The sequence below is a fragment of the Mustela nivalis genome (genome assembly GCF_964662115.1).
Source record: "Mustela nivalis genome assembly, chromosome: 15".
NCBI classification, from domain to species: Eukaryota; Metazoa; Chordata; class Mammalia; order Carnivora; family Mustelidae; genus Mustela; species Mustela nivalis.
In genome coordinates, this window is record NC_139034.1 from 55,955,006 (window position 1) to 55,967,676 (window position 12,671).

Sequence of the window (12,671 nt, forward strand, 5' to 3'; positions counted from 1 at the left end):
GTTCATTCCGTCACTCCATCCCGGACTGAAATGGGCGGATCGCAGCAGCCTTGGAGAAGTTTTCCATCACGATTTAGGTCGCTCAGATTAAGGGTATGTTCTTTGTCTGAGTGTCTCCCGGGTGCAGACCTCAGCCAGCGACAGTAAAATGGAGAATTCCCGCCTTGGGTATTCACAAGCGCAACATACATAACCCTTTATCTCCGGCGGGGCTCGAAGCTTTGGGGCCTTTGGCGGGTGGATGTGTACAGGATCCATAGTGATTGCATGCAAGTGTTCTCAACGGACTCGCAAACCCTTTGATCAAACCAGCTAAACTTGATTTTCCAGATTATTCAAGAGACAAGGCACACATCTATGGGCTTTACAAGTCCTGGCAAGCAATCAAGACCCCGCGCGCGCCCCCACTCCCTTCATCAGAATCAAAGGTAAACAGGGAGCCGGTTCGCACTTAAATACGCAGCCGCATCGGGATCTTGCCTGGACTTCCACAGTTGTAGCACCAGAAGGAAAACAACAGGCGAAGTAAGAAAAAGGTTTCCTTGGCGAGGATGCCAAACTAAATAATGACACCCAAAGCCAAAACATGCCTCACTGAAACGCAACGTCAGTCAGTTCAGCCTGCTGAAAACAAAGCTTTTTTTGTGATTTCAAAAGTGAACATTGTACTTTCCTCTGGCAGCCATTTCTGGGTTTTTGAATGATCCGATTATGCATAAATCCCCGGCCTCCAGGTCTTTCAGCACCTCGATCCCGTGAGTGATTTGAAAACACGACTGAAAATTTCTATAGACACTGCCTGCCCTTTGCTTCCTCTTAACCTTTTGAAATACACACTTGGCGTTACACGGTCTTGACAGACATTGGGTGTGTTCCCCCCCCACCCCCCACTCTCTCTCTGTTAGTACTTGGGAGAGATTTCTAGGACGTGGGGTCTCTGCCTCCTGCGAACCTCACGTTTTTCATCACCCTTCCCTGAGGCTACCGCCCTCTTGACTTCCCTGAGACAGAATTATTTGAAATTTCCATATGGGTTCTCTCCTGTGATTTGTCCAGTTTGTAGTCAAGAAACAGCGAGCAAAAGAATCATGATTTTTGTTTGTTTGTTTTGTTTTGTATTTTGGTGTTTAAATAAGTAGAGCCGTGACGTTAAGGTCTTTGTTTGAAGAGCGGCAGGGGTGCTTGGTTGGGGAGTAGCTGATGGACGAACAGTATAAAATGCACCTGCTGGAGAACATGCGGTGGTTTGGAAGGGGTTAAAGAAGCAGAGGAACACTTATTCGGCTTCACTTTTCTTTGGGGAGCTCAGAGCTAGCAATGCTGGCGTGATCTGTGCTGCGTGCATCCTGAATAAGGTCCCCGAGTCCTTGTCAGTTGCCTTCCTCTCCCACCCCCCACAACTGGAGATGTTCCTTATCATGTTGGCTACATTCCTAAATGCACCATCACGTTCTGCGTCTGGGGAGTTTCCGCTGATATCGGCGGGACACTTTCTTACCTCACTCTACAGCATCGTCTGGTAGCTCTCTGTTCACTCTTATTTGTCCCTGCAGAACAAGTTGATGAGGGCTGCCTTCCCCACTGGGACCATGCAGGTGTGAGTGACAAGCGTGGTAAAGCCAGAAAGGACACTTTTTATCCGGGCAGATGCTCCTTGGGGGCTGCAGCAAGTGCAAGGTAATTCTCCATAAGTCACCCCAATGCCCCAGGGAAGTCATGAATTGATCCCTCCAAGTCAGCTCTGGGATAGGGTTAAGTCTACGATCCATCATGGGACTTTCCTGAAAGGTTATTGTTGCTAAGACCCACCTTGAAGGAGAATTGGTAACTATATTTAAAAATAGAAAATTCTGTGGATCTCAGGGGCTGTTGACACTTGTGGCTCACTCTGTCTCGTGTGTGTGTGTGTGTGTGTGTATGTGTGTGTTTAAGACAGCACTCTCCTGGTTTTTCCTCCTACCCCTCTGACATGTTCTCAATCTCCTTTGCTCTTTCTTCTCAATCTAGATGTTCTAAGGAGATAACATTATCTACCAGTAGAGTTTCAATTGCCTACTATATAGTAAGAATTTTCAAACCTAATCTCTAGGCAGCACTGCTCAGTAGGGTTTCAGAATCACATATGCTAATTAGTAGACCGCTGCTCTTCATTCCTGGTGAGCCCCTTCTGGCCTGTGACCTGTGGCCTGCATCTCAGTGAATAACATCACCTTTACCACATTTTGCTCAAGCCATAAACCTGAGAGTCCTTCTGATTTTTCCTCTTCACTTCCTTCACGTGTTTAATCAAACCAGGGCCTATTGATTCTACCTCTCCAAAATCTCTTGATCTAACCATTTCACTCCCATCTCCTCTCTGCATCCAGGGCTCTGTGCCATTTCCTGTGTGGCTTCTTAGCTGGGTTCCTTTCCCTCAGCCTTTCAGACTGACCTCTAAACTCTACCTCAATCTCTCAGTCTTAAAACCTGCCTTAAAGCTATCAGTGGCTCCCCCTTGCTCTTAGGATAAGAGCTAAACCTTCTTTTTCTTTTCTTTTTATTAAAGATTTTATTTATTTATTTGACAGACAGAGACCACAAGTAGGCAGAGAGGCAGGCAGAGAGAAAGGAGGAAGCAGACTCCCGGCAGAGCAAAGAGCCCCATGTGGGGCTCGATCCCAGGACCCTGGGATCGTGACCTGAGCCTAAGGCAGAGGCTTTAAACCACTGAGCCACCCAGGTGCCCCGAGAGCTAAACCTTCTCAGGGCGTCTGGGTGGCTCAGTCAGTTAAACATAAACGCTTGATCTTGGCTCAGGTCATGATCTCAGCGTTGTGAGATCAAATCCCAGGGTGTGGGTTTCATGCGTGGGGGGCGGGGTGGGGAGGGAAGGCTACTTGAGATTTTTTTTCCTCTCTCCCCTTCTGCCCTTCCTGATGCTCTTACATGCATTCTCTCTCTCTCTCTTTCTCAAATAAATAAATAAATCTTTTTAAAAAAAAAGAGAGAGAGAAGCTAAATCTTCTAACATAGCTTACAACGTCGGTATACTCTTGGACTCTGTATTCCCCTACAGCCTTCCCTCTTCACTCTTCACCTCTTAAGGGCCACTCTAAACAGTCTGTTCACCTCTCCATCTTCCCTCATGCCCATTGTTGCCTTCTCCCTGGTTATGTTTGCTCCTCCTTATATGTGGATGATGTGCTCAACCTTCCAGTTTTGTTTCTACCGGGCTGTGTTTGGGAATCCTTTTCTACTAGCTCTGCGTTATAGCATCTCCTATTCCTCCTCTCCACTCCTGCACATCGTAACAGTGATCTCTGTGTATGATCTCTTTAAGAGGTTCTCGTTTTCACTCTTCCCTGCCCCAGGAGCGCAACAACTTGCCAGATGTCCAGTATGTTCTATATAGTTAATAAATATTTGGGGAAAAAAAGAGAGAGAGAGAGAGAGAACAAATGAATGCATCAAAACAGGGTCCATCAATGCTAGCAGGCTCCAACACACTGGCTGAGACAAATAATGTATCCTGTATGTCCTCCTGAATACAGTGTTGGTGGAATCATATTTAATTGAACAGCAAGAAGTTAGGGAAATGTTAGGGCTTTCAGGATTCTTAGAGATCATCCTCACTATACAGGTGAAATAACAAAGGCCCAGAGAGTGTAAGTCATTCATTGTCATCCCACAGGATGACTTCTGCTACTCCTGCTCCAGTATCCTTTGTTTTTCCCCCACCAGGCTTTAAAATTGTTTCCACTTTGAGGTGTATGAAATAGTGGCCCACTTTCTGAGTTTGTTTATTTTAATGTTTATTTCCCTGGATACTGCTGAGTTGAACATATTTCTAATATTTATTGGCCAAGTGGGGTCTCTCTTTATTCAGTTGTTTATTTGTATCATTTGTCCATTTTATATTTAATCATTTTTTTCTTGCACATTTTTAGGAATTCTTTCTATATTCTGCATACTAATTCCATGCCATTTATATAACTTGTAAATATCCAGTAAATTTGTAGATATATATGATCTGTGACCAGGAATTCTATGCTTTGGCATCTACTCTTGGGAGAAACTCTTACACATGGCCAAAGAAATATTTAAGAAGATTGTTCTTGTGGCGCTATTGTAAAGGCACAAGATTGAAAATGGCCTAAATGTATATTCAGTAAATGAATGAATCATTAATTTATGGCACACTCATATATTGGAAATAGAAGTTTAAGTGGATGAACTAGTTCTATACATCATTAGCATTGATGATATCAGAAAATGTGTTGCTCCCAAAAAACAAATAATAAGTCAATGCACACGGTATTATATACATATATAATGTCACAGAACAATTCTAAATAATGTTTATAAGTACATAAATATAAGGAAAAAGCAAAGGACAGAATGCACATCTTTCAGGCCTGGGAAAATAGAATATGAGGAACTTAGAGAAGGGGCAGAGTTCTAATGATGGGAGAAGGTTCTAGTAAAGAGGATGGTGGAAAAAAGCAGATTATTAAAAACCTTGCTAGCTGACACAGAGTTGGGAAGAGTTGTAGACCTATGAGCATTGTAGTTCCTGGAAGGAGAAACCTATCAGTGAGAAAAATAATGTTTTGATTACACTTTTACAACCCATTTATATCAAATAGCTTATAGGAGTTCAAAGCTCATCTTGAAGTCCAACTCCTTCATTTTAGCCACAGAAAAAAATGAGGCTAAGAAAAGTCAAAGTGTAAAGTAGAGGGAGGGCATTTTGTACAATAATATTGGGACACAACTACTTCAATCATTCAATATATTTTTACTGGTTGACTTTTTAAAATGATTTTTAAAAGATTTATTCATTTATGCTGGGAGGACAGTGGTGGGGAGAGGCTGAGGGAGAGAAGCAGACTCCCCGCTGAGCATGAGAGCCTGACATGGGGCTGGATCCCATGAGCCATGAGATCATGACCTGAGCAGAAACCAAGAGGTGGACACTCAACTGACTGAGCCACCCAGGCACCACTTTACTGGCTGACTTCTTAATTGATGTAATGACTAATTGTACCATAGTGATAGTAGGTTTTTCAAATTCTGGTACAGAGAACAGATAAGTTTTGATTAAGAAGTATTGATATTGTTTTGACAAGTGGGACATAACAATGTAGACTTTCACCAAACAGGTATCACCAAGTGGGCAGTTGCCTGTGATATGGAGTGTTTATAAGGGAGAGACATAAGACACTGTAGGGACACATTGGAGTTAAACTACCTCACAGTTGTGCCTGTGGGTTCTTTTTGCTGACTGCCCAATATCATGCTGGAACCATTTGGGTTCTTATGGCTCTTATGGCTCCAATAAAGACTATCTCATTAGGTAGCCCAAGGCCAAGAGATAACTATAAGATCCTTCTGTGAAAATCTATAGAAAGTGACAGAAGGGGTCACCACCACTGATGGGTTTATTTTTTATTTTTCTATGGTAGGATAGGTTGTGAGACCAGAGAAGCACCAAGATGTCCATCTTGGCCATGGTGACATATACCTGAGGCTCACTGTCTGGTCCAGCCCAGATAAAGTTAAAGGAGGCAGCATAAACCACTCTGTCTAAGTTAGCTCATTCATCAGCTTTCTCATCATAATTGACCTTACATTGCCTCAGTTAGAGATAGCTAGTCTTTGGACACCAGAGAGGCAGATATATCTCCTTTGACATAAACGTATGGGGTTGAGTCAGAGAAGAGGTTCTTTTGAAGGTGTCTTCAAGAGTTTTTTCCACAATATATCAATACTATGGTGAATCAGATTAGCTCATTGCATTTCAAAAGGAATAGGGAGCTTTGTCCCAAAGTGGAAATGCAAGACTGGCAGGTTTCAGCATGTTGATGGTAGGCTAGGCCAAATAAAAAACATCACAGCCTCAAACTTCTCCTGGCCAACTCTTACTCAGACATCTTCTGACATCTTCAGGTTAAGTTGCTCTATTTTTTACACATTCTCAAAACTTGGCATTTTCCTATATAGTGCTTCTCAGTTTTATAATTAAATATTCATTCGAGTCATACGTGTTTAAAGTTTGTCCATCTAGATAGACTCATAAACTCCATGAGTAGAGTGACCACATCTCTCTTATCATCTGCAATATTATGGAGCCCTAACCCTGTATCTAGTTTAATAATAGGCACTCAACATGGAATGTATAAGTGATGAAGTGAATGAGTGTAAGAAAAAAAAAAATGGAGTCAGTGAAGAATGAGTAAGCCAATGGATGATATTGGAGGAGCAGCAGGAACACGAATGAGGAGAGTAGGACTATACGGGCCACCATGGGTTAGGCCCTGTCCTTTAAACAATGGGGTGAGGCAAGGAGCAGCAAATGTTTTAGGGGCAGGATGGAAAAAAAATCCCTGGTTAGTTGGGGGTACTAAGAACCTGTTTCTGAGAATAAAGGAAATTAGTTATCCCTGAAGGTATTCCAAAGTCAATTTTACCTATTTTAAGACTTTTCCTGAGTTAGCCACACCGCAATGATCTTGATAGATTACTGCAATATTACCCTGCAGCCTCAAAAGACAATGCTATCTAAAGTAGGACCATGAGAGTGTTTCTTCAACTATAGTTTTAGTCCTAATGGAGTTTGTAAGATTGGATCCTGATAATCCTCAAAACTTTAACACAATTGTTCCTTGTAGCTACCATTGTGTTTTATGACTTAACTGACTACCCATTAGTGAGATGACTCAGGACATAAAGACATTGCACAAATATGAAATATTATTACTATATCATAACCATTTGATTCCAGATGACTTACCATAAAGAACAGTGTATTCACTTCCACTTTCCCATGACATTTGAATCTGGGTTTATGAGATTCCCAGAATAGGAAGTACCAAGAATTGAGAACATAGAATTCAGCTGACTGTGTGATCTAGCTGCCTCCCTGTTTATGTGTTATCTACACTGGTCAAAAATACTGTAGTCTTATATGATATGAAATATTTTATCTTTGGTTCTGGATTGAGGAATACAGGCATAGTTTTCATAGCGATCACCACTGATCTTTACTTTAAAAATCGGTACTTCAGTTCATTTTTCTAGTTCAAAATAAACTAAAAACTCCGTGTTAATATTGCTTCTTTTGAACATGATAAGTATACCTGCAGGTTAAAGGGGTAGTTACAGTCAAGCTTGGCTTTGATGTGTTGTTTTGTAATAAGGGGAGGTCATCGGTATTTTCAAAAATATAACCTCCTTGACTTCCTTTTGTTTAAACTGAATTTGTTTATAGCAACATAAAAGCTTTCCCTTCTTTTTTAGACTAGGCGATGATTTAAATGTCTTTAAATGAATAGGCTTTATTTTTAAAAGCAATTTTAGGTTTCCAGAAAAATTGAGCAGGAAGTACATTAACTAATCTCTCCTCTACCTCCACGGTTTTCCCTTTATTAACATTTTGTGTTAGTGTGGCACATTTTTACGAGTGATGAACCAATACTGGAATATCATTATTAATTAAAGGTCGTAGTTTACATTGGGGTTCAGTCTTTGCATTATCCAGTTCTATGGGTTTTGACAAATACATAATGCCGTGTGTACACTATCACAGTATGATACAGAATAGTCTGCCCACCCTAAAAAATCTCCTGTGCTTTAACTGTTCACCCTTCCTTCCCAGCCTCAAACCTTTCAATGGTTTAAATTTATGAAAAGTAGAATCATATTCTTTTAATAGCAGCATAGAACAATGCCAGAAACATGCCAAATACCAAAAGGACATGTATAACATTTTATTCTCATTCTATTATTACTTTCATCTTATTACTTCAAGTTCTGCTTTTGAACAATACATAGATAAATATTAATTTAATTAAGTTCTCAGAAAGCTTATCAATGAATTCTTTTCATCTATTTCTGTCTCTAGAGTCTCTGGATAAGACCAGAAATTTTCTTTCTTCTTTCCCCTCCCTCTTTTATTGAAGGTGAGAGATACTGAATTGTCAACTGTGTTTCATGGTGAGTACAATTAGCTCTCGTCCCCAAGCCGTCAAAATAATCACATACCCCCATCAGTAACACCATGTTCAGCAGCAGCATCACCAAGAATCTTCAGTTAGGACCTAAATGTGCATGGTGCTTTAGGCTTATCAGAAGGAACTGCTTGAGAACCATTCTCTGGATCCCTGAGACTTCCCCAGAGCCTTTCCTGCCTCCTGGAGGAGGTGCTGAGATCAGGGAAACCTTTCACTTAGCATTGCCAAGCAATCTAGAGTCCTGAAATAGATACCCTTTCTCTTGACATTGCTTCCGTGTGTTGCAGAATGAAAGCACATATAAAAGATGGTAGAGGCAGCATCTCTCCACTCTTGATCAAAGGAACCAGAATTTCCCAGCTCTGTAGCCACTGAACTCCCTAAAGAATAGCTTGCTTAATCCATATGAATATTATATTACCTTCTTTGGCATTCGTAGACGCCAACATGTCCTCCAGAGCATGGTACTTAATTGTTTTTCTTATTAGTTCAAAAATAAAACATGTTGAATACATTGCCATGGCTGCTCCTCTAATTAATAAAAAGACTGTGTTGAGTTTAAAAACAACTACCTCTTTTCATGTCCAAGTTACTTTTAGGAGCTATTATAAATTATTACCTTCCTCCACATCAGAGGTGTCTTATGACTAAAGGACAAGACAGCCCCCACGATGCTCTTTAACAATGACTCTTATGTTTCTTTGGTAAACTCATAATGTTAATTACACTCTGCAACAGATGGAGTGCCTTCCATGAAGGACCTCAGTGCACCTTGCAAATGTCATGAGTCATCAGAGCCCTTATAATGGAGGGAAGTATCCGTGGTCACAATTTTATGGTTAAAGCAGCACAGGGAAGGTAAGTGGTTTTGTTTTTTTAAAGAAGTGGAATGTTTTAGTCAAAAGACTTAGTCATCACTTAAGAAGGCAGAGACACTCAATGCCTATTTACTGAATGAAACTCAATGAATATAAATGAATGAAATGGTTCATCAACGAGATTTGGCTATCCTAGCAATGAACGCCTGGACCATACTCATTATTTTGAAGAGTGATAAATAGATCAGAAGTGATTTCCTGGTAATTAACTGGTCTTTACAGTGATTGGTATAGAAAATGATGATTTAACCACCATTAGGATAGAGCAAATCTAGAAAATAGAAATGGTCAAAACATTTTTGTAACAATGTTACAGAGACATTGAAATTTAGAGCTAGAAGCTTCCAGAGTTTATCTAGTCAATCACTTTCGTATTTCAGACAAGAACAGTGAGATCCAGAAAGCTTAGTAAGGGAGTTGCATGAAATTATTCAGCTTTAATTTAATTTCTTTATACTCCTTCCTGTTTCAAAAAGGGTTTAATTTGGCTCACTCAGCTAGTCAGTGGTATTGATAACTACAATCTAGGTTCCTAACCTTAATTGATCCACGTTCCCACTAATTCCATTAAAGAAAAAAAAATGTTCACTATTATCTTTCTGCATCCTAACGATCATAAAATCATAGCATTTGAAAATTGTAAGGAGATCACTTTTGTTGACCTTCCTCTTTTAATTGGTGAGGGAATCTGATATTCAGGGAGTTTAAGGGAATTACTGTTGTGCGGTGAGTTACGGACCAAAAACTGGAATCTGTTTCCTCTGCTTTTGCTCCTTTGGAATCGGAATTTAATCAATAGTCAAGATCTCAGTAACCCAAATCACCAATATAATTTCATCTTGATTTTTCTGAAATCCTCTTTTACTAAAGACAAATGAAAAATAAATGAGTTAATATCAAGGATTTTTTTTGTTTGTTTTTTAAGTCCAGGGCTTATCATTAGGTCAATAATAATTAAAATTCTACCCGTTTATTTGATAACTTCCAAATCTGTGAATTCAGAAAATTATAACTATTATTGATCATAAAGTCACAGGTACTAAAGGTATCAAAGTGCTTGCTAAATTTTCAAAGATTGAACTATCTCCTTCAAGGAAGTTTTTATATTTTTGTTTATAATGAAAATTGGCAGTCACTGGTAAAATGATGACACTTGTGGTTTGAACAAGAACATCTAAGTAAAGCAACACATTGATTCTTACCCATTCTCAGTAATTAAGAATTTCTAGCATTCCTAGGTGTTTTAAGTATCCATCATCCCATTCCACAACCCTAATTCTTTAACTAAATGGAGATTGCCAAATAAAACAGAAGACTGCTCGAGTGAGTTTTCAAGATGGCCTTCTCTTTTATTTTACATAGCCTTCCTTCTGTAGAAGCCGTCACACAGTTCCACACTTTGGATTATTTCGCCTATTTTTTTCGAAAAAGAAAATAATTGTAAAATGAAAGAACCCATGGCAAAGAAATCTTGCAATATGGCGTTTTCTAATTGTATGGTTTTTTTTAAGGGAAGCTGTTAAAGAACTTGCGCAATCTTCAGAGATCCGTGAGTTGGGGAAGGAGACTGCTTCTCTTACTGAGATGGGAAAGGTGGGGGTTGGGGGTGGGCGTGGAGTGCCGAGGGGAGTGATCAAAGCCTTCCCTTGTGTCACAGTTACTAAGTCCTCTAATGCTCTTGCTGTATCCTCAGCTTTCATTGCGGACAGAGCAGACCAAAGAGGCTGGATCACACTCCACCTCTGGACTTACTATCATTGATATTTATTCTGCTGCCTTTACATTTTGTTTCCTTAACACACATGAGCTCACCATAGGAAAATGATTCCCTGCTGTTATTTGTATAGGAAATTAACCACAGAGCTCCCCATTACTCTGTTTATTTCTCTGTGTATACTAGGGTCTTTGAAAGGTTGTAAGTGGAATTTGCACTGTGAATTGAATATGAATAAGATAAGAACCAGAAACGAGTTTCTCTGTTCCTTTGGAGATCCAGACCGCTGGGTGACCAGGGACATCAGCTCATACTGGCAGGCCTAATGTGTCCCCCCCCCCCCCCAACCCCGATATGCCCAGTTCTCCACTGACACCTCAAGCAACTTCAAGAGATCCCTCCAAGACAGTTTGGGTTTCCTAAGTAAATCACTCAAGAAATCAGCATCTTCTGCTTTAGTCAAATGCTCTGTTTTGTTAGGAAAGCTGGGAAACTTTAACATGCTGCTCTTTTTAACCTACTTTTTAAAGGGCTAGCAATGATATTTAGCATAAGAAGCAAAGGATTTCCAACCCTTTAAAGAAATAGATCAATCATCTCTCTTTTATTCCTGTATTTTACAAGTACATATGCTTGTTTTTATAGATTTTCCCTCTTTAATGTTCTTACCTCTCTTTCTTTGTCTAGGCTCTTAACTTCAATGTGAAAGAGACAAGGGGTCTATAGAAAAATATTCTGGGTTTGTATGTAAAATGATCAGAAAGAGAACACTGAGATGGGAAAGTTGAGACTGTGCACATTTTACTTTATTCTTCCCTAGAGCTGATTGATAGGGAAACCCAGAGGCAAAGTTTGAATGGTGGCTATCACACTTTGCTGTTAACATTTCCCACTATGTGAAAATACCACAGTGTTTAACAGTGGCTGAAATGGAGTCCCCATGACACCTTTTCAAATTAAATACATGGCTTGAATTATTAGCCTCATATAATATATGGTAATATAACTAGTAACTGAAAATCTGATTTCAGGTTCAAATTCAGGCCAGTTCGACACACAGGTAAGGAGTTTTCAGCTATGTGCCAAGCACCAGGCTGGTTAAAAATTATACTGTAGGAGGGAAAAGAGAATCAGAGTGAAATCAAGATTAGTTTTCAAGCCACTGATTTTGCCTTTTAAAATTGTGACTATTTAGAATCATATGCTTTTCAATATACTGTGTTCTGTAGTTGGAAAAAAAAAAATGGAGAAATGTAACACCGGTAAATACTCAGATATAGAAATACAATCAATAATCGGTAACTAGACTATTTCAAACCGGAATAAAACTCAAATTTACTTTTTGGGGGAAGATAGCTAAAATTATTTATTTATTTATTTATATTTGAATTCCAGTATAATTAACAAATAGCATTGTAATAAATCCAGGTGTATATCACAATATAGTAATTCAGTAAATCTATAAACCACACAGTGCTCATCAAGATAAGTGTACTTTTCTTTTTAATAAGTATATTCTTTATACTTTGTAAATATATGCTTATATATTTACACTGTGTAAGTATATTCTTTAATCCCCACCATCCTTCACTCACCTCCCCTCTGGTAGCCATCAGTTTGTTCTCTATAGATAAGAGTCTATTCTTGTTTTTTTTTTTTCTTTCTTCTTTCCTTTGCTCATTTGTTTTATTAAAATCCATATATGAGTGAAATCCCATGGTATTTGTCTTTCTCTAACATATTATGCTTAACATTACTCTGTCTAAATCCACGCATGCTATTCTGAATGGCAAAATTTCATTCTGAACAATAGCTATCTATCTATCTATCTATCTATCTATCTATCCACACAACTACTACTTTATCCATTCATCTATCAGTGGACAGTTGGGCTGCTTCCATAGTTTATTATGGGAAATAATGTTTCAATAAACATAGGGATGCCTGTATCCCTCTGAATTAGTGTTTTGGTATTTTTTGGGTAAACACTCAGTAGTGCAATGACTGGGTCATAGTGTAGTTCTAGTTTCAATATTTTGAGGAAACTTCCCATTGTTTTCCACAGTGGCTACACCAGTTTGCATTCCC

At 39.3% G+C, this 12,671-nt stretch overlaps 1 long non-coding RNA gene across 1 annotated transcript in view; it reads left to right on the plus strand.

Moving 5' to 3' along the window:
* The first annotated feature begins 668 nt into the window (after positions 1-668).
* Positions 669-12,671, plus strand: part of LOC309848845 — a 39,917-nt gene continuing 27,914 nt past the window's right edge. The window contains exons 1-4 of the long non-coding RNA XR_014303327.1: positions 669-755; positions 1,554-1,677; positions 7,883-7,974; positions 8,730-8,849. This is a non-coding gene — a long non-coding RNA (uncharacterized lncRNA). The remainder of the gene's footprint in view (positions 756-1,553; positions 1,678-7,882; positions 7,975-8,729; positions 8,850-12,671) is intronic.